The sequence below is a fragment of the Microtus pennsylvanicus genome, chromosome 11 (assembly GCF_037038515.1).
Source record: "Microtus pennsylvanicus isolate mMicPen1 chromosome 11, mMicPen1.hap1, whole genome shotgun sequence".
NCBI lineage: Eukaryota > Metazoa > Chordata > Mammalia > Rodentia > Cricetidae > Microtus > Microtus pennsylvanicus.
In genome coordinates this window covers 82,935,718-82,963,420 of record NC_134589.1, presented here as the reverse complement: position 1 = coordinate 82,963,420, position 27,703 = coordinate 82,935,718, and the positions used below count along the sequence as shown (strand labels likewise).

General features: G+C 39.3%; 1 protein-coding gene across 8 annotated transcripts in view; it reads right to left on the bottom strand.

The window, feature by feature from the left end:
- Positions 1-27,703, bottom strand: part of Tenm2 (teneurin transmembrane protein 2) — a 1,235,501-nt gene that overhangs the window by 1,118,910 nt on the left and 88,888 nt on the right. The gene's annotated exons all lie outside the window — the stretch shown is intronic.

Genomic DNA, 27,703 nt, shown 5'->3' with positions numbered 1-27,703 from the left:
AGAAAGCTTTTTTTCTAGAATCACCTGGGCTGCAACCTGGACCACCTTCCCCCAAATCTGCTGCAGTGAAGACGGAAGCATCTCAGCATCTGCACACTTACTTTCTGTCCTTCTAAACTCCCTTTGAGGGAGAGCAACAGTTGTCAGCCAGCTCTGTGTTTCAAAGCTAACCCAAAACATCTGTCCTTGTTCTCTAAGACTGCCATGGGTCAATTGCCATGTAATTAGGACTTAGATGAATTATTAGTAAGGTGATAAAATATCATTGAGAGATGTCAAACTCTACACCAAGTGCATGGTGGGGATTACTTCACTGAAGTCCCCAGACAAAGTGATGACCTTTGAATGATGATGATGTGGTTCCCATTATACAGATGTGGACCTGAGAAATAATGCACCTTGGCCAGTATCAGCCAGGAAAAGCCAGAGTGCAGAATAAAGCTAGCTGGTTTGGCTCCACATTCCAAGTTCTTAACAGTGTTATAGTATGCGCGTGTACACACACAAATACACACAAACACATACACACACAGAGAGAAAGAGAGAGAGAGAGAGAGAGAGAGAGAGAGAGAGAGAGAGAGAGAACACATACACAGAGAGAACTCCTCATTCTCCCTTTCTCTCTCAAATTTAAAAAAAAAAAAACTTCTAACAACAAAATCTCACATAACCTGGTCAGTTCCTGAAGTTCTTATTACAAGGCCGATTCCAGGGCCCTTGTTTTAGAGCTGGGGGTTCCATGGAGGGTTTGTGAACTTCAAATTGTGCCCTGTAGCAAGAACCCTAGATGATGAGGACATACAACATCTATGTCTGTGTGTACATGTTTGCAGAAGCATCGCTAGACTGCTGAGTTGGTAAAGAATAAGAAAAGTCCTCCTTGGTATTTTTAGTCAGTTTGTAGCCCTCTAGTCTGTATTCACAGATACAGTATCCCTCTTGATCATGGGAACTAGGTCTTCTAAGCTGTGATATAGATAATGTAGATATTAATATTAATTAAATTAACTCAGTCTTCTTTGATTGGCTCCTGTTCAAACAGCATAGCTTCAGGATTTATGGTTTTGTCTTAAGTACGGTCTTATCTGGGTTATGGTCTGGGTTTTACAGCTGTTGACCAAATGCCTTAATGAGTAAATGGGTAGAAATATCAGCAATGCCCAGGTGAGAGGAAGTTGGGGCAGGGTGGAGTGACCAATGGAAGCTGCCACAAGTTTGGGTTCTGTTGGGGTTTGGAGTATATGGTTCAGTCTTTCAAGTCTAGATCCCAACAAGTACTGTCTTGTAAATACTGCTATGGTCATATTTTCCCTGATCATTGGAAGGTGGCTTTCCTATTTTCGTCAATAAGTAAATGGAAAATAAAAACCAACTAGAAACATAAAAGAAAAGCATCTACAGGATTGTTATTCTTCTCCGAATTTATGTTATTTATGCGGTTTGCACTTAACATCCTCGAGTCCACTCCATCAGGACCGAATGTACCAACTTCCTTATGTTATCCATCATGATCCTTGTTAAGTAGTTTAAAAATAATACACTAGAGCAGAAATAATAGCACAAGATAAATATGCATTCATTTTCCAGATGGTGGCCATATAAAGGTAACATATTTTGGCATAATTCATCAGCTTGGTTGAGAATTCTGTAACTCCAAGAACAAAATGAAAGAAAATTTGATATATTACCAGTATAAGTAATATATTAAAATATTATAATGGCAATCACAACACCAACCTAAGTTAGATGTGACATCCAAAGGAAAAATTGTGCTCATCCAGGTGGCTGGACATATGGCTCTGGTGGTAAACTGTTTGCTGTGTAAGAATGAGGTTCTGAGTTTAGATTCCCTAGCACTCATATAAAAAAATATAGTAGGCACAATGTGGGCACACATATCTCCTCCCATCTCTAGGGAGGCAACACAGGTGGAACCCCGGAACTCAATTGTTCAATCAAGCTAGCCACATTCATATGCTCCATGTTTAGTGAAATTTGAGGGAGAAAGTAACTGAAGAAGATATCCAGTGTTGATCAGTTCTTACACATGGATGAACCTGCACAAGTGCCCACAGCCACAAGAATACATATGTGTACATGCATACAGACACACACAAAGACACACACACACATACACACACAGAGTCAAGCTTTGGGAAAAATCAGGATTATGACTAGCCGCATCTGATCTACACAGCTACTTCTAGGCCATCCAGAGATACATGGTTAGAACTTGTCAAAGAAGAAGAGGAGGAGGAGGAAGGAGATAAAGAAGGGGAGGAGGAAGAAGAAAAAGAGGAGGAGGAGGAATAGAAAACAGAAAGAAAAAATAGGCATAGTCCTTCTATTTCTTGAGTAGCTGTTGTAGGCTAGGCTATTTTCTATGTCTATTATTTGAGCAACTTAAGATATAAAACAAGGCAATAACTTCTTGGAAGAGCCTTATTTCTCCTCATAAAATGCCAAAGACGGGATTTTCTTTAGAAATAATTGTTCTCCACTTTGGAGTTTTTGCCATCATTGTCTTGCTACCCCAAAGCACCATGCGTCTCACTGGCCTTGGATCTTCTGATCAAAGAAGTGCAAAGAGTTGACTGTGAGTCATGCATCAAAATATAGGACACAGATCAAAAGTGTCACCATTTCCTGGTTCAGTGCCTGAAGGTGAGTGCCCAGATGATACACTGCTTCCATTTCACACTGTCCCTCTTCTGGTAATCATATTTCAGGAGGAAAGTGAGGCAGAGGAAGACTCACTTCTATTATCCATCAGCAGCATGCTACACTGACTATTTTCCTTGCTTGAATATTTACCTTGATACAAATAACTGTGATGGCTGTATCCTTAAGGAAAAAAATCTTGGTCTATAGTCCCCATTCTGACCATAAGCAGAGGAGGAGTGCATTCAGGGTCGGGGGACGGAAGGAAGGTGGCAGGAGGGAATGGGAGAAGAGGGAGGGGAAACTGCAGCCAGGATATAAAATAAATGAATATATTTAATTAATCAAAAAAAAAGTCCCTTGGTTTCTATACATTTTTCCTTCTGCAGAGAAAATGTAGGAAGTTTTAACACACTGACCTACATAGAATACACTAGATCAAATCATGTTCAAAATAAAGGAAATCCTTATTCATTACCTCACCAGTCCAGAGACTGGCACGAATACCGACCACTGACAAGCCAATGCCTTGAGCGCTTCACTCTGGAAAAAGGTGTTAGTTAGCATTCAGATGGATGGCAAGGCAGCAGACAGTGAAGTCTGCACCAGGCAGAAAAGCATCCAGCATTCTCTGGACTGTATAAGCCTTCAGGACTGGCTGACTAGATTGTGGACAAATCTGACTCATAGAGCAAGATAAAGAGAAAAGCCAGTTTCAGCAATTTTAACAAAGCAAAAATGAAATGTCCTGAGGCCACATCTACATAGGCTGCATCAGGCAAAGCAACTAAAATTTGCAAGACTTCCTTGAAGGATACTGTACCCTTCTCTCCACTATTATCTTTCCAGTCTCCTCTAGGTCCCTCACTGCCTCCATTCCCCAAATGGTTACGCATGTTACATGTGTCCTCTATTACGTGGTACACAGGAAAAGTCAACGTGGAGGAGCTGAAGAGCTGACAGACTTCAGAGGCTGTGCACTAGTCAGCCATGGGGTTAATCAGATGCTTCAGGTATAAGGACAGAATAGGAAAGTGAAGAATTCAGTCTAAAAAAAATGGGATTTTCAGAGGTGAGGCAGACACTGTTGGTGTGGCCAGAGAGAATGCAGGGGAGTCTGCAAGCTCAGTGGAAAGGAACTCTGAAGATCAAGTGCCAGGCAAATTCTGACAAGGGATGACATCACAAAAGGTAGAGGGAGCAACCCATTAGGTTGGGGCTAGAATAAAAAGGAGTGGAGACACTAGAAATGTGGGAAGGTCAAAAAAGTGAAAAATGAGGAGATTCAAAAAGAAATCACAAGTTGACAAAAAGAGAAATCTTTTCCAAAATTAAAGATATTTTTAGCATTTTATCTGTTATTCTTTTGACACAGAGTCTTTCTCTATAACCCAAGCTAGTCTTGAACTCAAATTGTAGGTATGAGGTATGAGCCAAGCTTATGAAAGGAAGTTATAACTTTCATTCAAAAATTTATACAGCCTCTTTATGGAAAAAAGTAAGTGTACTAGATGGATATATCAAATAGCTCATTGCTGTCCTTCTATGATGTGTGCATGCATGAAAATATCACCATAATATCTCAAGAAAACATGTTACTTTTCAGCTAGAATGACTCTTCCAAAGAGAAAAAGTACAAGGGTGATTTCTCAGAACTGACAGATGCTGGCTGTGTGGAAATGACACTGTGGATGCAAACTCAATTGTCAGAACTAAACCCCACACTCTGGGTCCTACTGTATGAATTTCACTTATTTCCTCTTTATTATGTTGACATGGCCTCATTTTAAAACATTGAAAAAGAAAGTAAAAGGCCCAAAACCCAGCACTGTAAATCTCTCCAAGGGTTTCTTGTGAATACAATAAGTGAGAAGCAATTCCAGCCTAGGTCGCTGGCTCTGTCCTGCTCCTGTGAATTTCGCTGTCTTAGGCCTGCCTTGGTCTAGGTTGTTGGCTTAGTCCTGTTTCCACAAATTACCGTGTTCTGGATCTGCTCCTGCTCCCATGGAGCTCGCTGTCTCAGGCCTGCTCTAATCTAGGTCACTGGCTTAGTCCTGCTTCCATGGAGAAGCTGATCTGCCATTCTGAACCTCCAACCTTCATCCTTTCTAGAGTTCTTAGCTGTTCTGTCTTCCAAATCACATGTTTCCTTGGCCTTTCCCTTGAACGGGCAAGCAGGTTCCTGATTTCAGTCTTCAAAAACTGGAGTTCTCTTTCTTTCTGGGACACTCTTATCCCAGTTACTACACTCTTCAGTGTACTTGGCTTCATTTTTATCACAAAATATCCTTCCTAAGTTACTCTTTATTTTTATCATGGCATTTCTCATCACCTATAGTAATTCAGCTTAGCTATCTGCTTCTTGCTCTATCTTCAAACCTTTCTCCTATAAGATTTGTAATTGAAAGAAGGATAGCACTTGTAATATTGGGTACACTGGGTGAACTATTTTCTACGATGTGCTTCTTATGTCCTCGTCCTCCTATAGACCCAGAAAACTGCCAAAGGAAAGGATTACACATCCATTATCTGTTTACCTGCTGTCAAGATCTATGGCTAATGCAGTCAGTCTGGAAAACATTTGTACAATGTATAAATGTGTTCAAGTTTCAGTCTGTGTTCTTAAGTTAGTTTTGGTAGATCATATCCAGAATCTCAGTACTTGGGGAAGGTGAGACAGGAGGATTGCTATGAGTTCAGGTTAGCATGAAGAACACAGTGATTTCCAGAGTAGCTTGGATTTCAGAGTGAAAGTCTCTTTCTCCCTTGCCCCATACACAGGCACACATGTGCACACACATGTACACACACACATACATACACACACAAACACTTTATCAGACTTTAAGAAATACGTTGTACTACCTTTGCATCACAAAAACTAAGTGTTGGGAGGATTTTCCTTTGTGTTGATTAGATTTGACTCTTGACTCAAGAATTAAGGAAACCACCTGCAATGAACTTAATCAGGTCTTCTCCAGTATAATAAACAGTACAAGGCTTAATCAAACAATCTCAAGATGTTTCTAGAAGATAGTGGTGCTTCAGTTTCAGTGTACTGCAAAAAATTTTTTTGAAGAAAAATATAAATTCTAGACAGTGACTAGCAACTTAACTTTGTCATTTACTCTGTATGAGCTGTAAAGAATAAAAAGAAACCTATCTAGTTAAACAAAACAGTCTTATTATATAAGTAATAAGTATAAACTTATAACAAACAGTATAAACTCAATAATTGTCTTCATATATAACTCTGAAATCTCTAAACTTATATACTGTTAAAGGAAGCAGAATAGAGAGGGAAGATTAATTTAAAAACAATAAAGTATTGAAGTGATATAATTGAACAATAATTTAATGAGAATATTTATCTATCAGATAGATAGATAGATAGATAGATAGATAGATAGATAGATAGATAGATAGATAGTCACAATTATCAAAAGGCATTGGGGAGATGGCTCAGTGGAAAAAGTCCTTGGGTCAAAGATGAAAACAAAGCCAAAGCTGGGCGGTGGTGGCGCACGCCTTTAATCCCAGCACTTGGGAGGCAGAGGCAGGTGGATCTCTGTGAGTTCGAGGCCAGCCTGGTCTACAAAAGCTAGTTCCAGGACAGGAACCAAAGGCTACGGAGAAACCCTGTCTCGAAAATCCAAAAAAAAAAAAAGATGAAAACAAGTTCATAACTACAACTGTGCAAAAGCTAGGCATATAAGTGTTGTGTCTGTAACCCTAGCACTAGGAAGGGCAGAGACATGAAGATCCCATGGCTCATTGACTGCCCCATCGAGTCTCAAAGGTTAAGAGTGTATGCCTATCTCAAAGGATAACATCAAGAAAAACAGAGGAGAACATGCAATATTAACTTCAGGCTTCTACAACATTTACACACTTGGGATAGCTCCCTCCCGCATATGCACATACATGCACACACTACATACATACACACACACACACACACACGCACAGAAATTAATGAAATAATGTGCTCACGCATGCACACACTACATACACACACAAATTAATGAAATAATGTGCTTTAAATATACCCAATTTCTTATGTCTTAAACATATCAAACAAAAATTGTTGTGTGTGTGTGTGTGTGCGAGAGAGAGAGAGAGAGAGGAGAGAGAGAGAGAGAGAGAGAGAGAGAGAGAGAGAGAGAGAGAGAGAGAGAGAGATTCTCCATTAAGGATAACTTTAAGTAGGTTGTCAATTTAGCACATTGTTTTTATTCTTGTAATTAGTGGGTATATACTGATAGCTCTGTTTCCTTTTTCCCTTTCATTTTATTTTTATTCATCCTTTTAAGTTCAAATCAGCAGCTATTCCCTATGCCTCGGACATTATCCTTGGTTATTCCTGGGCAGCTAGTCATCCCTGAGATCTGTGCTCCAATACTACTGATAAGCTGTCACAGCACTTTGATCACCCCATCAGTCTATCAAAACCCAAGAACTATATCAATCATCTCTCAATCTAAGTCCCTAAATATTACTTCAATTGTATTTTGTCAATCTGTTCAAACCCTCTTGATCCATTCCGGAAGCTGAAGAAATCTATATGATCCTTCTTTATCTACTTGGTAAGATAAAGCTTGACTATAACTTGGGAGACTGCCTCTTCCTAACCAGGATTCTGAATGGCTATATTTAGCACAACAGTAAATAAAAGTTCAGAAGGTGATTCAGAAGCATGAGAATTAGTTCCACTCATTGAACCTACTAGCCCAGTTCTCGGTTGGAACTTACACCATCTCTTACACTGCCAGGTCTCCATTTACTTCTTCGTTGTCAACTTAGATTTCTTGACTTCCTTTGAATTCTTGAGGTTACCTCTTATCCTTTCAATAAGCTATTTTTCTGCTTATGTTAACTACAAACTAGAATCCTGGCTCACAGGATGACAACCTGGTCAAAAGCACAGCACAGAGGAACAGAACAAGGCATAGAAAAGAAAGGAGGCTGAGAACCATAGGGCTGCCTTAGGAATACTCACTGCTAAGACCCTGGAGCTAGAAAACTCAAGGATGTCTCCCAAAACACCATACCAACATCCCTGATAGACCTAGAGGGCTCTTTCTCCCTATCTTAGCAATTCCACCCCCCAGGGGACCAGGGGACCTCCTTCCCATGGAGACTCTCCTAGAGCAGTGGTTCACAACCTTCCTAACGCTGTGGCTCTTTAATACAGGGTTTTTTTTGTGTGTGTTGTGGTGACGCCCAACATAAAATTATTTTTGTTTCTACTTCATACTACAGTTTTGCTACCTTATGAATCATAATGCAAATATTTTTGGAGATAGAGGTTGGCCAAAATTCCTGACCCACAGGATGAGAACCACTGTTCTAAAGTGCTTCAGGAGTCTCTACTCTTTTCTAACGAGGATGATTAAACATTAGCCCATTGAAAGGCCAGGACAGCTGTTTGATGGTTGCGCTGGGAACTCTGGAAATCTCACTGAATCTTTGACGATTAATCAATGTTTGGAAGAAAAAGGAATCCAGATCTAAATACCACATCAGAAACAGAAGGGGGATTGCTGAGTCTTGTCATCTTCCCCTCCACATATACCCGTGTGGGGGAGAAGGTTGTTTATTTCTTTCTGAGGAGCATACCTATGTATTCCTTTCTCCTTTTTTTTTCTAGTGAAGTATTCACCTATTCTTCATGCATTTGTCAGGGCTCATAATTTTAGGTGAGACTATCGCACGCACAGATGTTAAAAATATGGATTTTGCCTTCAACCATAGTCCTAATTTAATGCCATTTCATTCTGCTGTGTGACATTGCAGAAGCATTTTTTTCTTTAATTTTAATCTATTAGATGAGCCCAAGAGCAAGCCCTCATCATAGGTGTCTTGCAGAAATTCAGAGGTGCCCCAGGCGGGACACTTAGCACATACATGGCACAAGACAGAGTCACTAATGTTAGCTGTACACATTAGCTCTTATCATATGGTATAGCAGTTTCATTTTATTTTAATTCATATTGATACTTTAACCTACATCTAGAGCTGGCATTGGAAATCATTCTCTGGAAATGGCTAGATAGGGATTAATTTTTAATTAATTGCTAACTAATTAAAGTAATATTTTAAGTGTTATGGCCCAGACTACCTCAATCACCATTATTTGACTCTCTGGTGACATTGTAACAATCAGACATTATACATAAACCAATAGGTACGTTTTGTCCTGATAAATTCTCTTTGATGGGAGGCACTGAAATGCTATTTTTTTTGGCAAATTTTACATTATAAAGGATTTTTTTTCAGCAGTCTGACAAAGAGGTTTAGGATTACACAAACAGGTGGCAGGTCATGTGTAGCCCAAGCCCTATAGTGTCTAGCCTCTCGTTTGCAAGTAAAGATGAGTCCAGTGACCCTCATCTGTAACAAATATGCATTTCAGCCCCCACCAGAAGCTGCTGTTAAATGACATGCTGATAGACAATATGGTCCAACTTGATCAACAAAGCCAGGGCTGCCGTGCTGAGATCCTTGGAGTGTCATGAACACCACAGCAAGTGCCAAGATTGCCTTGACGCTGCATTTTTTAAACTTTCGATAAAAAGTCACCGCGGCTCTTCAAGTCTATTTCTCCGTGGTTGTTAGAAAGATCCTTTCTCCCTTCATTATATTAGAAGCATCTTGAAAGAAAATTAACAGTTTGTCACCTTAACAGTGTGAAATTATGCAGATGAAAACTGTAATCTTTAAAAGATAATGTCTCTTATTCATTTATATTCACAAGCCTTTACTAGAAATATCGATATTTGGAAGATGCTTTTTTTAAAAATATAGCTTTGCAAACCATAAGAATATCTCTGAAGTAAAAAGAATTGCTGAACTAGGCTTTCATTTTATTATAAGATCGTATCCCACTCCCAACAATCTACGCCTTAATTATTTGTATAATGCACCAGGCTATACACATACCTACCTACCTTTGACAGAAAACACTTGGGAATAAAACATGTTCTATGACCCCTGTTTCTTAGCTGTACCGTATTGCAACATGCTTCAATAAAAACATCTTATTCCAATCTCCACTAAAATTGATATGGATGGAGAATCTATTGTATTTTTCTTAAGTTATTCATACATATGTAGATTTTATGAACACCCAGAGTTTGAAATTAGACTCAGCAGTTTTGACAATTCCCACATTCTATTGCCTATCACCTCCTTAAAGAAACTAAAGGGAGCTTCTAAGGTCAATATCCAATACATGATTCTCCATCTGGTGATCAGAAATGTATTTCCTTATTTAAAAAAAAATCACAAAAGTTCTTTCTATATGCATGGCTTCTCCTTCTGTTATTACCCATTTAGCAGTAGTTTCACATAGAGCCAGGCATGAGCCAAACAGGGCAATAATAAAAAATACTGACTTAATATAATTTGCTTCCATGGCTTCTGGGAAAGCAGAAAGCGTTGAAAAACTGTTTTGTGTTTATTAGCGGAGCTACTGTAGAGGGTGATTGGGGTTTCATTATAAGGGGCCTGAAAACAGTTTTAGCACAAATGCCAATATACATTTTAGAATCCAGTGCAATTTTAAGTATTTTCACTCAAATGGGTTTCGCAGAGTCTACAACTCGAATAAGAAGGATATTGTGTTTTCTCACCACCGGCAGCTACTGTAGTATTTGCTGCATTGATCTCTATTCTGAATGCTTCAAACTGCTCTATTTTCACGAAACGTAATGGGCAAATATATTCCCTGAAATCCTGAGGTATGATTAGTTACCAAGCAATCAGAGAAATCACAGCAAGGCATACTTCTGACAGAAATTAGAAAGAGTAAAGATCCCTTCTCTATTTATGTTACACAGCAAATCACACAATACCTCATCGATGGCACTGTATATATTAGCGCCCCACCATGGGCTGCTGGGAAGCTCAGACATCAATGAAAAGATCTTTGTCAATTGCTGTATGCCTCATTATCTCACTAAGATTTCTTGGCAACAATTAACAGTTACCCAATTCATAGAAATTGCCTTTATTATTTTTGAAGCAGCTACTTTCTTTGGCTTTAATGACTAAGAGAATAGAGACAGATGTCTCTGTTGCTAGGGAGACTGAGTTTAAAAAAAAACTTTGAAGTGAAGTAAATAAGAGACTACCATCTTTTTTTTTTTAACAGAGAATTCTGTTTTGAATTAACTATTTGTTTTTAAAACAAACCCATAGCAGCACTGGTTTTTTTTTTTAAGGGAAATGAACTAAAATGCTTTATTATCATTCTTTTCTGAAAGTAATAAATCATCCTTTGAAATCAAAAGAAAGACAAGAAAAGCAGGGCCACCTGTGTGCTCAGGTACCAATTGAGGCTAGTTTTCAGAGACTGGCACATGTTTTGTACTGCTACCTGAATTCAAGAGACATTCTCTTTCTCCGTCACCTGCCAATCCTCCATTACTGAAGACAAAACCACTCCGCCCTCACATAGGAGTGCCGAGGGCTTGCAGACAAGCATGCCCGAGTTCTTACCTCCGACCCAGTTTCACTCCACCACAGTCCCTGTTCAAGACCACTAGATTCTGAGAAACAAAATAGTTCAGGCTAACTACACCTAACCTAAGACATGTGTCTTCCTTAAAAGCGTCTTTTTACCCATCCTTCTCTTCTGTCTTTACTTCCTGATACTTACTGTGCACCTAACATTTTCACGTGCTAAGACAGGCCCTCCTCATTCTTGCCCTCTCGCCAGGGCACTCTTTAAAAATTTTTTTTAAATTTATTTATAGTGTTCTGTCTGCAGGCCAGAAGAGGGAGCCAGTTCTCATTACAGATGGTTGTGAGTTCCCACATGGTTGCTGGAAATTGAACTCAGGACCTCTGAGCCATCTCTCCAGTCTCTAACATTACACTCTTAATCTCTGTATTCTTTAAAAGGAATGTCAACTTATACAAATGTGAGAGAAAAAAAATAATTCAGTTTGCTTCCAATCTCCTTTAGAATCTAGATAAAACTGCCAAGTAACTTTCCCACACTGTGTTAAATAAACCATTGTAAGGACCAGCATTTGCTTTCAGTATAATCCCTGAACTCAATAGCCATTTGCTGTCTGTTTTGCTTCGATATTTGGATGGTATTTTGAAATACAGACAACTATTTGACTCTTGATTGGTGAGTGTTACATGTTTTCACTATAATTAAAAATGTCCCATCAAACATGCAGTATAAAAGTACAGTCCTGTTTTTATTAATGAGAATGTTGAGAATTATAACTGTAAATTTGGAATTGTCTTACAATTTTTTCCTGTTGAATTTTTTTTTAACAAATGTTTTTTGTTTGTTGCTTGGTTGGTTGATTCATTTTCTTGATCGTACAGTAAAAAATACTATAGGCAACTTTCAAAAACTTTCTGTACTTTTGATTGATCCTTTTATTGGATTGGGCCAAATGACTTTGGAAGGTAGAGAAACAGCAGAACCACAGTGGTGAAAAGTGGGTCCACACAAATCAGTGGGGTATTTTGGGTGAGGGCAGTGTTCTATGTTCCATGATGCTAAGTTCAATCTTCATTGGACTGGGCTTCAATCAACCCTTACCCATTTGGAGTCTCAGTTTTGCTGATGGCAAACTCTGAACTTTAGTCACCTGACTGGTTTTCTATGAATTAAAATGAGGGAATGAGCATTTCTGGTCCTGCACCGCCCATGAAGGAAGCACTCAGTGAGCAGTAAGACTTATGGTTACTACTAGCAGTTGGTAGCCAGTATTCAGGGATTGTCACTGGCCATAAAAACCTAGCCTTCAGTTGGTATGAATCAGGGGCAGTTGTGTCCCTGTCACTCAGAGATAGTCACATTAGATTTCACTGTCATCCGTTTTCAATTACAGCTTCCACTTCACAGAATTTCACTACTTTAGGAGTTTGGGTTAACTTTACTAAGCAGTCCTTGATTATTCCATCCAAACAACTAGCTTGCTCTACTCTGAGATAGATTAAATACTATACCACTTAGAGATACTAGCTCTCTGAAAAGACTATACTCAGCCAATCTTGACAAACATCATCCTCTTTCATTTGAAATTTACGATCATAAATGTTAGTTATTATGAATGTTAGGATTCTTGACAAATTCTAAAAGCTTTATATTACTTCCTCATAACAGGGAATCTTGGCTTTGTGATCAGTATACTGAGCATTTATTGAGCAGATATATAGGTACTTACTGTATTTAAGGTACCATTCCATGCACCAGAAATAAAATGCTATTTAAGTTAGAGATAACCACTGCCTATATTTCAGTGGCAGAAAATAAAATGTAAAAACATAAAAGTAATAAAAGTTTAGTGATTTACGTTGGCAAGAAAAAATAGAAGCTAACTGGATTGACCCATGCCTGATGTGGGATTCCCCTCTGTATGCTGTGAATATCATTGGTTACTAAAGGAACTGCTCTTGGCCTTGAGGGGAACAGAGTTAGGCAGGAAAACTAAACAGAATGCTGAGAGAAAGGAGGCAGAGTCAGGAGAAGCCATGGAGCCTCTGCTGGAGACAGACATGCTGAAACTTTGTAGGTAGGCCTTGTGAAGATACATATATTAATGGAGATGAGTTAAATTAAGATGTAGGAGCCAGAAATATGCTTAAGCTATTGGCCAAACAGTTTTGCATATAATATGGTTTCTGTGTGATTATTTTTGGGGCTGAGCAGCAGGAAACAAACTAACGGCCTCCTTCAACACAGGCTGATTCAAGAATGCTTGAAAAGCAGAAATCCACTTCTTAGAATTCCCCACTGCTCATTGGACAGAGCTTAAAGGTTTTATTCACAGAGATCCCAGGTAATTGACTAGTGAGTCAGGAACATAATGCACAAAGGGCTTGGCCTTATAAAGAACCCATTAAAAGATATCACTACAGAGGGATAAAGGGAACAAGGAGTGCCAAGAAGAAATACATACCAACGCTCATAAAGAAATCAGACAGCTGACTTCAGGGCATGAGCATTGGGACAATCATGAGAAGATAAAACCAGGAAGGTGAGCTTTAAGATGGCACCTGCGACTAGTTGCAAATTGCTATATGATTAGCGTTTTTGAAGTATAGATGCCTAAACCACACCCTATATCAATTCAAATCACAATTGCTGTTAGATAGAATTCAGGCACTATCTGTGCTCACATGTGTGCAAGTGTGTTTGTGTGTGTGTGTGTTTGTGTTGGGAGAGATGTTAGATTTGTTAGCTTGTTAGATGACATTAAAGTACAGCCAGTATTGAAAATCATTGACAAAGCATCACAATACTTGATATGGAGTTATGATTGCTATGTCATTTTCATGCTCTGGGTTATGTTTTAGTGCTTCATCTCTCCATTCGGTTTGTATTGGAGGCACCTTTTCATTGTTATGTCTTTTCAAAACACCAGCTTAGAGAACTATGCACGCACTCAATGCACAATGCAAGACGGTGATTGTCTTCTGCATGTCTCAATCTGCACAGAGTACACCGGAGAAACAGACTCACGCTTCCAGGCATATTCTCAATTACATTTTAAAAAGTAAACAGACAGGTGTGTGCAAACACCAGCACTTAGCAGCTGGCTCCCACATATTTCCTCGAGGGAAATGAAGGAATTGGCTAGCTAGTCTGCAAAGCTTTTGCCAAGGAAACAAAGGGAAATTCTATCAGTTTTGCTTTTCGGGGTAACACTAGGATGGTCTGGTCATGAGACAGAGGGTCAAAATTCACAGAACTGTTGAACATTCCTCAAGGACCTCTTCCTCCAAAAACAAGTGACTTCACTAAGAAATAATAAACAGTTCCACCCAATTCAGAAAACCAAAGCTATGGTGGGAAGTCCTAGCTGATGAATGTCACCCAGAAAGCAAAGGGGGAAAAAAAAGCAGGAGATTGTGGTGTTTGAAATGATAGCTGGCGCTTGGTATTTTATAAAGAGTTACTGCAGGATTGTTTCTGGGCGGGCTAGCTGTGACATCTGCCACCACCTGGCAGCTGGGCTTGTTTCTGATAAGATAAATTTTTGCTATACATTCTCAGCTTGTGAAGAGGTTCCTCCCAATTGGGAGTATCCTTCTCCAGCTTGGGTGATGGGAAATGCCCCAAGTGTAGAGAGGAAAGATAGATAATATATGACAGGACAGACATTATAGTCTTGGTTGTTGATGCCTGAGTTGCTAAATGACAAGTATGGACTCTCCAGTCCACGTCAAGAACCCACCTATCTTTCCTGCTCAAAACAGTGACCTGGAAGGAATGGCCACGCTTAAGCAGTGTTCTAAAACTGTATAAATGCTTTAACACTTAATTGCAGTAATTTCTGATAGGGACTTTTAATTTGAACCTTGACTTGAATACTAAATCTGCCACCACATATTAACCGTGTGACCCGAGGAAACCACTAGGACACAAGGTCTGTGAGGACAGAAGACCTAAAGAAGATAATGTGTGCAAATGACTGTATAGTGCAATAATGCCTACAAATATATCACATTCAGTGAGCTTTAGAGAAATGCCAAAGGATGCGGCTACAATCTTTTCTAGAAGAACTTTATACAATATGGTAGCTTTCCAGGTATCTACAAATGTTGCAATAGGAGTGTGTGTGTGTGTGTGTGTGTGAGAGAGAGAGAGAGAGAGAGTATGTGTGTGTGTGTTTGTGTGTGTGTGCACATGGAGGCTGGAAAATGGCAAAGCAGCCTCTGCAATGGTTGCCCACCTTATTTGTTAATACAGGGTCTCTCACTGTACATGAGCTTACTGATATGGCCATGGAAACTGGCCAACCAGTGCTCCAGGAAGCCACTGGTGTTTACTTCCCGAGGCCTGTGACTGTAAAATTAGAGACATGCCCTGATGCATCTAGGTTTTTCCATGGGGCTGGGAATCTGTTCTTAGGTTCTCATGAATGCATGACAATCCCTTTACAGAATGAGCTCTTCCCCAATCACTAGAAAGGTGCATTTTTCAGATCGTCTTACACTGATGCTGAATACACGGTCCTAAATACACATTAAAAACTTCAAAGGGCTTTATATCTAATAACACAAGGGAATTTCACCCAGCTCATAACAAATCACTGTGTTGCTCAGTCTTGTCTTTAGCTATTGAGCTCCAGGGATCCTCCTGCCACAGCCTTCGAGAGAGCTGGGACTATAGTTGTACCATACCTTCTGGCTTATATCAGTTTTTATTTTTCTCCCACCTGTTTCAACACTTTTGCTTAGAAAACTCTTTCACATTCATTTTAAACTAAGTTTAGGAAAGAATACCATCTCCATGGTGACAACTGGCCCCATTTTGAAGCATATTTAAATTTCTGTTGAGCTTCTCTTGAATGCGGCTGCATCTCGCCTTCAAATTGTCTCTTGAAGGCACTGAAAGGTCAGGAAAAACTATCACTTCATGTCACATTTGAGGGTATGAAAGAGGAATTTAGACTTAATTCTAGAAATCTGGAATGGATAAATTTGATAATAAAATAAATATATGATATGGCTAAGAGACACAATCAATATGATGCATGTATAATAGTTTTATGCTCCTGTAGTACTTGGTCAAGGCATTGTTTGAATAATTATCACTTACTCATGAAGTGTCAGGTATAATGACTACCTAGGTTCCAATATTGACACAATAGGTAAAAAGTGTTGGACTCTTTTTCCACTTTATAATAAATAGACCGTTTGCAATATATGAAATGATTGTTCTTTCAATGTTATATTCTGATTAAACAATATAAAAATCAATCTGACAAAATTCCAGTAAGACTGGTTGGCTAACAAACATTTTAGGGGGTCCAAAGGACAACAGGTTTTCCTATAGAATGTTGTGAGAAATACATGGAATAATGGCTATTCTTTTCTCTCTCCCTCTCTCTCCCATTAGCAAGCAGATCTGGCCTATGATACTTTGTGGTTTATACTTGTTATATCTTATTAAGTCCCAGAATTTATATCTATTTTTGGTATTGTTCTTAAATTTTAATCTTTGCTTTACAATGCATCCCCACTGTGGGAAGATTCTCAGTCTGCTGTACAGGTGTGAGGAAGTAGAATGATGTTCCAGAGCAAGGCTCAACTGCAGTGTGTGTATTTTCAGAAGTCAAATTCTGGAAAATTTAGAAATATACTTTCAAAAGGTTCTTCCTTTCTTCTTATAGGCCTGAGGATTCATCAGTGCTCACCAGTGTACAAGAAACTTGAGGGAGGGTATTGGGGAAATCTCATCTTTCCTATACCTGTAACTTCCTGCCCCATGCCTGCCCCCAAAAAATAATGTTACTCTCAACAGCTGAATAAGAAGTCACACACAAAATACAGTTTTGCTACCAATGGCTGAGTCCCTACATACAAATCTGAACTGGTAAGCTAATGTGTGTGCTTTATGCCAAGTGGAAGATCAAGTAGCTCTAAAAAGAATCTCTCAGGACTTTCTAAATTTACACATACCTGCACACACAGAGTCAAAGAGTCTAGTGTATAATTGTCTGTGTCTTGAATTACCCTGCTCCACATCCTGTTAAGAGAACTACATTACCACCTGAGGGCAGAAGCTTCTGGTCCTTATAGGCCCTCCTGGCACATTTTTCAATGAAATGATGGTGATCCATGAAGACCCCTGATATGAGAACTGATTGTCTCCTTTGAGAAAACTCAGGACTGCTAATATTTCTATGCTGGTGCCTTTCAGGGTCTTCCCAAGAATGACATCTCTGTGTACTTTGGGACTCTTGAATCGATGTAATACCTCAGTTTATACCGCCTACATTTCATCTGACCGTAGTCGATCTCCAAACTACGTCGGCTGACACTGCTGGCCTCACTTGAGGTCACACATCTCTTAAACTTAGAATCCATTCATGTTTTCTTTCAACATCAGTCTCGCTGCAAATGTTTAGAAGGAAACACACCCATAAAGCCAACTCAGAGAATTTCTTCATTGGACATAGACTGCTTCATCCAGAAAGTAGTCCCTGAGAAATCAGAACTCAAGGACTTAGGGCAGTACTCAGAGCTTAGATGAGTATAAGCCAGGATCCATTGCTGTCCTCCAAGGGTTTAGATTCAGACTAATACTGTCTCATTAACCCATGCTGTCACCACTCTGGTGAAGCATAAATCCCAGAGCTTTATAGAACTTGTCCTTGTCTTATTCTTTATAGAACAAATTCCATTTTCATCACAGTTTACTTCCTGGAGTTTGCTAAGATTCTCTATCACTTGGGGATTAGAGAGACGGCTCAGCACTTAAGAGCACTGGCTGCTCTTGCAGAGGTCCTGAGTTCAATTCCCAGCAACCACACGGTGGCTCACAACCATCCTTAATGGGATCTGGTGCCCTCTTCTGGCCTGTAGGCACACATGAAAACAGAACACTGTATACATAATGAATCTTAAAAAGAAAGAAAAGAAAAAAAGGATTCCCTGTCCTTTCACAGAGCTCATTATTTCCACTTTTATTTCTACTGTTAGCTTACAAAGGCCACTGCTTCCTGTTAGTGACATTATTACCTCTTACTTTTATTTACCTTGATGCATTTTAAATATGTCATTTACAACATTTATAAAGTAAACAAAGTTTTCAAAGAAACATAATTATATTATATGTGTGTGTGTGTATAAAAATAAAAACATTGTAAAGCTCGTAATTGGAGACCAGATACTATTGGTTAATGTAGCTCACCCTGAAACTACTGTTTCTCATGACTTATATTCCTCCCTTACATACAGCTGTCAAGAGATGGCTAAAATCACAGTATGCTATAAACCATATACGTGCTTATTATACATATACATCTATAAGGATGTTCATTGTATCCATTATGCACAGTGAGAGATCGACTACAATAACGTAATGGGATAATTCAATCATCAAGGCACCATGAAGGTCCATTTGAGAAGTGAGCTGGCTACCATAGGACTGAAGGGTGGGTAATATGTATATAGCAGAGATACTCTGGACCAAGTTGTGATTTGTGCTCTAAGTGAAGGACAGTGGGCTACTAAGAGATTCCACCATGCTACTCAAAGCAGCACAGAATTTAAAACTTATGAACTGTTTATGAACCTCCCCCATCTAATATTTCAGCCAAAGGAAGTTGACTGTGAATCACTAACACCTCGAACAAAACCGTAGCTAAGTAGATACATTATGGGCTGCTTACAACAAGGTACTTTCCTTCAAGCAATGGGTCAGAGGGAATTTGAGTAAAGGCTAAGTTTCCATGGTTGTATTAACCACTTAGATGTTGCCCGGTGTCACTGAAGACATGAATTTTGCTCCTTGTTAATAATGTGACATTAATAATAGTATTAGTTTATAATCCTAGGCAAGTCGCATGAACACCATCTTATAAAAGAAACACACAAGTTGAGAGGCTTAGAGGCGGCAAACCAGTAACATTTGACCCATGGCATGAGGGCTCGCTAGGCAGGAGGAAGAAGAGAAGAGTGGTATTGGTCCCTCCGCAGTCATTCATTAGGTGTCCGACCTTGGGGAGACTGTTTAATATTTCTGAGGCTCACTTTCCTCATCCGCAAAACGAGATAATATCAATTCCTGTACAACATTGTGGTGAGCGCTGTGAAGTGGCGGCAGCGAAAGTCTAACACAGCAGTTGGCATGTAATCGGCCTCAATAAGCTGTCGTTATTATTCTGCAGTGTGCTTATCAAGCCCCTACCTGTTATTTACAGCTCATTCGGTGCTCTCCATTCTCTTGGAGGCTCTCCTTTCGCATTACGCCCGCAATGATAACGACAATGATTGCTCGCTCCTCTGAATTTTATATCACTTACTTCATTTCTTAAAGGACCAAATTTGATCTTGCAATGTAATTGAAACTTTCAGAAAGCAAGAAAAGACAGAATTCTTTGAAAAAAAACTTACATTATTTTACACAGTTTATGCCTCAAAAAGGCACTGAAAATATTTAGAATATTATTTTTTTAAGTTAATTGTTCTCAAGCATTGCTGGAAATTGAACCTGATAGACAAGCCAAAAAAAAATGCCTTGCCACTCTGATGCACCCCAGGGTTTGGGGTGCTTTGAGACAGGGTCAGGTTACATATCTCAAATTGGCTTTGAACTCAAAAATCCTCCTGTCTCTGTAGATCTGGCATTACAGTTTTTTTTTTTTAATGAGATGGGAATGGTGTGTTATCCATCAGCACCTAGAAAGGTAAATACTGACTCAAGGAAAAGTAGAAAAAGAGAGTTAGGTTTCTTCTCTTTGCCTGTCCACAGCGCTGCATATGAACCGCGCCCTCTTCTGCTGGAAGACAGTCAGTCACACATGGAAACTGATGTACAACTGGGGTAGAAACGGAGCCAGCTTACTCAAGGAAGGCACCCCCAGTCACCAATGCACGATTCCATTCTGTTATCTACCCAGGGTGTTCACTCGAGTAGTAACATGAAATTATGATATAAAGCTGGAAATGGGCAGGAGAAACACCTGAGAAGTTAAAAATGAATTATTATTTCTACTCTCAGAATTCAACTCTATTAACAAATTCTAGTATGTCCTTGTAGTGCAATAACATAACACAATTTCATTTCCATATACTTACATACAATCTTAGACAGTATTTATTGTTCAGGAATATATCATATTTCATGTGTCATTACATAATAAAACCCATACCAGGAGATATTAGAATGTTTTCAAATAGTTCACACTTTCAATTATTTGGAGGGGAACAACTCTATACGTGCATACGTGTATAGATATATAGATATATGGATGTGCATGTAAATATATATACTGTACACACAATGCTTTTTGTCCTCACACAAAATATTAAACATATAATTCAAAGTTTATAGGCTTTTGTAAATGATTTATTTTTTAATGTGTAAATGGGTGTTTTGTCTACATGTATTTCTGTGCACCTCAGAAGACGTTGTTGGATTCTCTGAAACTAGAGTTACAAATGGTTGTAACTCTGTGGTCACTGGGAACTGCACAGAGATTCACTGGAAAAATAGGCAATCCTCTTAGCAACTGAGTCATCTCTCTAGCCCAAAGTTAAAAGATTTTTAAGATCCTTAGCACATTTTGTTAACATAAATAGAGGTGGTTAATCCCTAGAATCGTACCTTTGCCCAGACTAAAGATTATCTACCAATATACCATCTATCTAGTAAATATCTCTCAATCTACCAGTCATCCATTATCAGCCTAGAATCTATTACCCATCAATCTATATAATCAGTTATCTTGTGACTAACTATTATCTAATTATATGTCATCTAAATATTATCTATCTTACAACTGACATAGCAAGCCATGGATGGTATAGTATGTTTTATAGATTTCTAAAACTCATCTTACTTATCAAAAAAATTATACTGGAACTTCATACATTTATTCTAACTACCTTCTTTCCAGCATATGAAAATGACTTCAAAATAAAAATTCTGAATTGTTGGAAAATAACCAGAAAGATATGAAAATGTATGTACTTCAGGTTTTAACCTTAAATTACTCTGGGTTACTGAGAAGGTATATGTCAGTCTCCATTTGGTCCCATGTAACTGTGTTCATTGCTTTGTTAGCAAGGATCTTAGGGCATAAGTGTGAAAGGTACAGAACTGTATTTAATTTAGAGTAGTATGGATAATATATGTAATAAAAATACTTTTAGATGAAGGGTTATGTGAAAGTCTGTACTAGACCCAAGCATTAAAAAAAATCTGTTTCCTCAAAGTATTTATGCCATTATCTTTTCAATTTATATACTATTTTTTATTTTGTTTTTTATTTTTTTTTGTTGAAAAAATTTCTGCCTCCTCCCCGCCTCCCATTTCCCTCCCCCCATTCCTCTCCCCCTCTCCCCACTTCTCTTACCCCCCACCCCCACTCCATTCCCTCTCCCTCTCGACTGGACCTGGTTGGAGGGGGGAGGACCTTGGACTTCCCACAGGGCAGGGAATCCGTACTGCTTATATACAATATTTTAAATATTTATGGTTTAATTGGAGCTTTGTCTATCAAGTAAGTCAATGGTAAACCTTACAAATAAATGTCCTAAAGAATGTCGTCATGTCAGAATGAGCCAGAGAGACAAAGTCATTCGTCCTCATTTGTGTGTTCTGCATGTGTTACTCCACTCTCTCATTAAAATGTGTGTGGCTGAGGCAGACAGTTAAGTGGGTCAGAGTTCTTGACACCATGCCTGATGACTTTAGTTCAGTCCGTGAGATCGTGGGAGAAAGAACGAACTGATTCTACATGTCTTTCTCTGACATCCCCATATGTGTCATGGCATGCAAGAAGCTAAACATGCACACACACATACACATAAACAAACATACAAACAAAAATATTTCACAAAACATACTAGGTTCTCCCTTAGAGCCTGTGATCTATCTGGCCATTGCTTCTTCGCCCTGGTGACAATGCCAGGCTTAGGTCATCGCTTGTGGAGAGCACCATAAATCCATTCTGAAAATGATTGGCTTCTCCCATAGCTTTTGAGGGCACAGTATTTCGCCAACTTTTAATGAATTATAACTTAAAAGATCAATGCATCTCAAAACCCTCATCAGAAAAGATTTTTGTGGGCAGTAAACAGTGATTAACACAGAGATTCCCCAGCCTGAAATTGGACTTCGGTATCACATTCCCTTCTGCCAATGCTCAGGGTTCATTGTGGAAGAGGTGGTAGATAAATTCCAAGAGCCAGAGGTGCATGGTGACTTAATTTTCAAACTGCTTTCTGAACACAACAGGGCTGCTGCATATATGAGCTCTTAGCAGTTATGACAGCACACACAAGACCTACACAAACTCAACCAGACAAAATCCAGCACGGAAGATAGAGGTGGTCATGAACTCCCAGCCCTAGCTAAGGACCCAGTGGAAAATGATAGCTACTGGAAAAGGAAGACTTGGCTTATTTTAAGGGAGTTGTCCTGAACCGTCAACCATGCTTTAGTGGATGGCACCACACCCAGGAGTTCGTGGGCAGCCTAAAATGGACTCTGATTTATTTTTTTTTTAACTGAGTGGAAGGAAGAGGTAGCTGTCGATCAGGTAGGAGTTAGGGAATGTGTGTGGAGTAACTATAATAAACACGCATTGTTTGAAATCTCCAAGCATTCATAAAAATGTGTTTCATTTTCTTAAAGTTTGCAAACTATAAGACTCATGGCATGGAACACTGAAAAGTCAGTCCATTTACCCACTGTGCACGACCCCAGCAGATTTGCAACCAGGAGACTCTCTCTCTGCCTTGTTTCTCTTTTCATCCTATAAACAAGTGTTCTTTCCACGATCTGTTGAGTGCCACATTTTTGCTTTTGTATTTTGTGCGTATGTGCTTTTGTCTTAGTGGCTTTACTTTTAGAAATGGTCACCAAGAAAGGGTTGCTGTGCTGTGCAGGATTCCCCAGCCCAGGAGCCTGTCTTTCCTATTACAGGGAATGGACACATGTTGGATAAGCTTTGTTCTAACATGAGCTTCTATGCCGTGTCCAGGAATGGTTATCACTGCAGTTTGTTATTCTTAAGCTTGTATGGATCTGTGGACTGGCTGATGACAGGATCGTCAGCAGTTTTTATGTTCCCCAAACTTTCATTTCCCCCTCGAAGCAAAGGTTCAGTGTTTGTTCATATTTTGCTCATGGAGATAACAAAAATGTTCATGGAACAGCAACTGTCAGAAATAAGACTTCCCTGCATTTGATTACTTCATCTGTACGGATGAGACCTTCCACTCTTAGACTCTTATTTCCATGCCTCCTATATGGCCATTTCTCTAGAGTTTAGCAGAGAATGCAGCCACCGATATCAATACAAGCAAAACATATACACTCATGCACAGGCAAATACGCAAACACTTTGAAGCATAATATTTTGAGTCTTGGATAATGTCTAGTATGTATAATTATACTTAATTTATATTAAACTGACACTTTAGTCCTCTGTTACCATTTTTAATGTTTCCATAAAATTAAACTTGTCATACAGAATTCAATATATATATGTATATATATTATATTATATTGTATTATATTTGTATATATTAATCTAATGGAACCTCGGTTCTCAGGATTTGAAAAGCCTTTAATGAGAGAAACATACTGACTTATATTAAAGAGGACAATGATGTAGAACACGTACATGGTCTTTATCCAGAATTCCTTTATCCTTTTCCCTTAATACTTGCTGTTTTAAAGCCCTGCAGGCATCATATATTAATTCTGATTTTGTGACTTTTATTTTATTCTTTTAATTTCTGTGAAAATATTTCATGGAACACATAACATTGCCTGACGTTATGTGAGAGAGTGTGACACACTTAAAGGAAACCTGCCGTAAATCTCACAATGTTCAAAGGCAACTCGGGCATGGAGTGCGGGAGAAACAGCTGAAAATGTGCTGATCTTAAAGGTTAGCTGCAGAGCAGGAACGCGGACGGGTAAAGCATGTTTCTCTGCTGGCAGGAAAGGAGATGGGAAGGGAGCTGGATGCCGTGCTTTCTTTCTACATGGTGCTAATACATCCAGCTCTTAGACTGAAATGTATTTTATGCTAGAGGGGAAAAAATGTGTTAATTTCATTTCTTAAAAAGAGACACTACTGCTTATATATTCAACAGCGACGGTGTGTTGTACACCTTTCAGAAGAGGGAGGGCACTGAGAATGTCAGCTTGCAGTCTACAGATAGGGGGGAAAATCTATATGACACCACAGCAGGACGCTAGCTTAAAATACATGCTGTTTACTTCTTTTTAAAGTGGCGTTGCATTTAAATAGCATAAGCAATTGGGGGAAAATAGGTTGTACTGTTAGCTTTGATGGAAGCAATCCTTTAAAGAGAGAGGGGCTTTTTTGTTTTCTTCTGATTTTCAGTTTTCTTCCCCCCTCATATTCTAATTCATGAAAAAAAATCAGCTCCAAATTATGTCCTTCTTATTAATAAGATCACTTCTTCCATTTCACCCTGATTTGGTGAGAAGCCCATCTAGTGGCTCAGAATTGGAATGTGCACGAGCAGGTTCTACACTTACATCTAGGGTTTCGTATGACGTCAAACGGTAGTCAGAACCATGGATACAGCTCGCCCAGTTAAAAGTGCTCACACAGGAAGCTTTAAGATAGATCCCTGGATAGAAAAGTTATCTGGCTTTGGACATTGACTCTTAACAGCCACAAAGAATAGTACTCACAACTTCAGGCACAAGCCACAGTGAAAACCAGAGGAGGGAGGGAAGGAAGACGGGACATAGTGCAACACTAGGGGAGAATACGATGCCTCTTTCTGTCTGACAGAGCCACACTAATTCATCCTGTTAGGGCTGAAAGCGGACAATGTAGATAAAAGGTAAAGGGCAGAAGCCTTGCAGGAACCCCTTTCAAAGTAGGTAGGTTCCGTTTCATTCAAAACGAATGCATGTCCGACTGCACAGAGAATGATTTCAGTAAGTGGATAGTCATTTCCTGCAAGACAAGGCCGGCTAGATAGCCAAAATCTAAAACAGTGTGAGCTTCATTAGTAAAAGATTAACATACTGCTCTAATTAAATGACAACAAGACATCATAAAAATGCTAAGAAAATTTAAGCAAGCCCGTGTGCTAGGCAGCTGGCTGACAAACACCTATGGACCTCAGCTGTGAGTTCTGGGTCTTGATATCCTTAGCTAGACATTCTGAAGTTGGCCTTTCAAATCCAGGGAGTGTCTCAAAGTTTGTAACCTTTTCTGTTTCTTCCCAGCTCCCTGGCTATTACTCATTGTCTTCACCAGGCGCTGTCTCCTCCCTTAACCTCCATATATCACAGAACCACAGTGCACCATTTTCTGGAGAAGCAAACCAAGTGACTTGATGACCTAACTAGATCCAGAGGACAGCAACAAAGAGAAGAGCCGCAGGTAACTGCCAGCAGGGACAAGGTCAAGGAATGTCTAGAAGGAGCGGAAATGCCCCATTCCCCATTCTTCCGGATCCTGCCCCACAAAAACCGCTTTCTTTATCTCTGAAGCTCTGTGGTCTGTTACTTGCCTAGGGAGGACAGATGGGCTGGTATAGAATATGCCAGAGTCTTAGGTCTGTTTCAGCATACGCACTCCTATTGCTTCCAAAATTGACAACTCAACCTGTTTAATGGATTCCCCAAGCACTTGATTATAATCCTTAAGAACGAAAGCAAAATAGACACACGATTCTTCCGCAGAGAGACACCCGGAAGGTTGCTCAGAGGAAAAGAGGGCACGAGGGCCCTGACAGAGCCCAGAGAAGTCAGAGAGGCCCTCTGACGAGCTCAGGCTGCAACAGCCAAATTGAATCTCACCTCCGAAATTAGTGAACACTGTGCCGCCGAGAAAGTTAATTCAGACGGAGTGTTTTGTTCAGCTGCGAATCGTTCTCAGAATTAACACACAGCAAGAGCCAGACAGAGCTGTTAGCTACTTTACTAGAAACTTCTTGCGCAGGTTGGACACCCAGGAAAAGTACAATGAGACAAGGTAGCAAGGTAGTTGGCAAAACAGTTAACGGAACGTCTGTGCTTCCGTTTCTTTGCCAACAAGAGAGAGCTGGAATTGCTGGCAATGTTTATTTATCTCTACCTAGGTGTGGAAGGACTAGCTCAAGCTCACATTGCATCAGCTAATTTAACTGCAGCTTCTTTGAGAGTTCCCTTCAGCATCCCATAATCTTTTGTGTTTTCTAAATTGCTCCAATCACAAACAACATTAAGCATGCCGGGCGGTGGTGGCGCACGCCTTTAATCCCAGCACTTGGGAGGCAGAGGTAGGCGGATCTCTGTGAGTTCGAGACCAGCCTGGGCTACAAGGGCTAGTTCCAGGACAGGTTCCAAAACCACAGAGAAACCCTGTCTCGAAAAACCAAAAAAAAAAAAAAAAAAAAAACATTAAGCAGTAGTATTTTAGGAACGCACTCTTGTTGAGCAAGCTCAGGTCACCAGCTTTCTGTCTAAGACCATTACCAGTCCTGTGGCCACTTAAGACATCTTTAGTTGCTGTCTTATTACCACACAAAAACAAAAAAGGAATAAAATATTTAATTTAGGAAAAAATACTTTTCTATTCATTTTTCTAAAACTACTTTAAAAAAATCATCTCTTATACCTAACTTTAGCCGTAAACATCCATCTGTATTCACATGACTGAAGTTAGGTAGAAACCAATAGTTTAGCTAAGTCAGACTCCCTTTCTCTAAATAAGAATTGCATAATATGTTAAAACTTCTGCATGGAACCATGTAAAGTTCTATCCCCAAATTGGTCATTGTGGTAGGCTTGGACATATGAAAAGATAAAATCAAGATCTAAAACGCCAAGAGAGGGAGAGCTCAGTGGAAGAACATTTTCCCTCTATGTGCCAGATCCAAGAGTTGGCTCCGAAAAAATCATAAAGAAACTGAATAAAAATAAATGAATAAATATAAAACAAAACACTAAAATGGAAGAAAATTATTATAAGAATACATTGAAATAACCTAGGGAACATTTGATATGTGGAGCAAGATGATATAGAACAACATATTGAGAATGACAGTTCAGGGCAATAAAAGAACAGAGGATTTAATTAGGAACCTAAGGAAACGCAATGAATTCCTTTTGGCTTGCTGTATAAAGCCTGTGTAGATTCACATTAAACCAAACGAGAGAGCCAAGCTTTTTCATCCAAAAGTCATTCTGCTATACAAAATGAAGTTATGTTGTCCAACTAGTCACAACCGTTCCCCTGCATTCCCGTGTTCACATGTCAAATAAATGAGTACAGGACAAAGTGTACGGTAGAATATTGAGCAGAAGTTGGCCAAAGGCAATCCATCCAGGTAGAAATTAGACATTGCAGGTAAGGTCCTTTAAATGAGTGGGAAAAAAAATAATAGCAGGTTCATGGGAGAGAAAAATATCAGCACAAATAACTTTGTCCATAGGGCGAAGAAGAAAATAAACGTAAAAACCAGCAAAACAACAATAACAAAACAAACAAAGAGGAAAACATCTGGTTTCTTCTGCAGCTATGGCTAACCTCTCTCCTGAGCCCAGTATGAAAACATTTTGGCCAACAGA